This window comes from Piliocolobus tephrosceles, chromosome 8, assembly GCF_002776525.5.
Source record: "Piliocolobus tephrosceles isolate RC106 chromosome 8, ASM277652v3, whole genome shotgun sequence".
NCBI lineage: Eukaryota > Metazoa > Chordata > Mammalia > Primates > Cercopithecidae > Piliocolobus > Piliocolobus tephrosceles.
The window spans coordinates 5,136,960-5,138,767 of record NC_045441.1 but is presented as its reverse complement, the minus strand read 5'-3'; the positions used below and the strand labels follow the sequence as shown (position 1 = coordinate 5,138,767).

At 51.2% G+C, this 1,808-nt stretch overlaps 1 protein-coding gene across 7 annotated transcripts in view; it reads right to left on the bottom strand.

Moving 5' to 3' along the window:
- Nucleotides 1-1,808, bottom strand: part of WIPI2 (WD repeat domain, phosphoinositide interacting 2) — a 48,033-nt gene that overhangs the window by 35,665 nt on the left and 10,560 nt on the right. The gene's annotated exons all lie outside the window — the stretch shown is intronic.

Genomic DNA, 1,808 nt, shown 5'->3' with positions numbered 1-1,808 from the left:
TAATCCCAGCACTTTGGGAGGCTGAGGCGGGCGGATCACAAGGTCAGGAGATCGAGACCACGGTGAAACCCCGTCTCTACTAAAAATACAAAAAAAAGCCGGGCGCCGTAGCAGGCGCCTGTAGTCCCAGCTACTCGGGAGGCTGAGGCAGGAGAATGGCGGGAACCCGGGAGGCGGAGCTTGCAGTGAGCCGAGATAGGGCCACTGCACTCCAGCCTGGTGGACAGAGCGAGACTCCATCTCAAAAAAAAAATAAAAATAAAAAAAAAAAGCCTGGAGACAGGGCTGCCCTCCACTGCAGAAACCCCCCATGGGGAGCAATCCTGTGTGGCTCACACGAAGGCAGCCAGGTGGCAGGGCTTCAGGAAGCGGGGCGGCACCTGGGATAAACAGCCCTGGTTCACACCTGTGTTATCACCCAGGTCACACCTCCCAGCCTCCACGGCAGAAGAAAGGCTTTTTTGGAAGATTTAGTAAGCACCAGCAAACAAGTCTAAGGACAAAGAAAGGAGCAAAACCTATGCCAGCCAGCAGGAGCCATTAGTCAGGGATGCGGATCATGCAAATTCTGCTGCCTCGCTCTCTCCCTGCAAAGGGCCTGCGTACTTGCTCTTGGGGGCAGCAACAAGAAAGACACTGCTGGGGAGAATCAGACACATCCCCTTATGGAGGTGAGGGGCACCTGCAGGCTCACCTGTAGAGAGGAGGCCAGGGCCCAGGAGGGAGTCTGAAAGGCCCCACCTGCTGGCAGGCCAGGAGAACGCCATAATTTCAAGTCACCAGCACAAAGTTCAGAATTGCTGGAACCCGGAGGGGAGAGAGGTTGTGGTGAGCCAAAATGGCACCACTGCACTCCAGCCTGGGCAGTAAGAGCGAAACTCCGTTTCAGAAAAAAAACAAAAAAGACTGCACAGAACCTACACACACACAAACAAGCACAAGGAGGACTGGAGAGTGTGCCCAGGAGGGGTGGATGTCAATATCCTGTCTATGATATTACACTGGGGCTTTGCGAGATGTTACCATTGGGAAGAACAGGATAAAGGATGCAAGGGACCTGTAGTATTTCCTACAACTACATGTGAATCCATAATTATCTTAATTAAAAATTACGCATGTGGAAAGAGTCCAAAGCTTCCCGTCACAGTCTCCATCATGCTGAGGCTGACTCAGCAAATACCATTTTTGCACACTGTTAAGTACACATATACATAATCTCTAATCCCCGCAATAATCTTATAGATGTGCATTATTTCTGTTTTGCAAAAAATAAAAGAAACCGAGGCCCAGAGACGTAGGAATCCATCTAGAACCACACAAAATATGACTGAGCAAGAGGCCAAAGTGCATGGCCTCCCGCCGTTCCATGCGCCTCTCCGACATGCAGGCCACTTCAATGCTGTAAAATGTCAACGCGAGAAAATAAATTGTTCCTACGGGGGCTGTAAAATTTTCATTTTTCTGGAAGCCCTTTATGATAGTAATCTAGACAGTTTAAATGGCATTAAAAATGGAGAGAAGTCAGCTGGGGGCGGTGGTTCACGCCTGTAATCCCAGCACTTTGGGAGGCCGAGACGGGCAGATCACGACATCAGGAGATTGAGACCATCCTGGCTAACACGCTGTCTCTACTAAAGACGGGGTCTCTAACCCCGTCTCTACTAAAAATACAAAAAAATTAGCTGGGCGTGGTGGGCGCCTGTAGTCCCAGCTACTCGGGAGGCTGAGGCAGGAGAACGACGTGAACCCGGGAGGCAGAGCTTGCAGTGAGCTGAGATCGCGCCACTGCACTCCAGCCTGGGTGACAG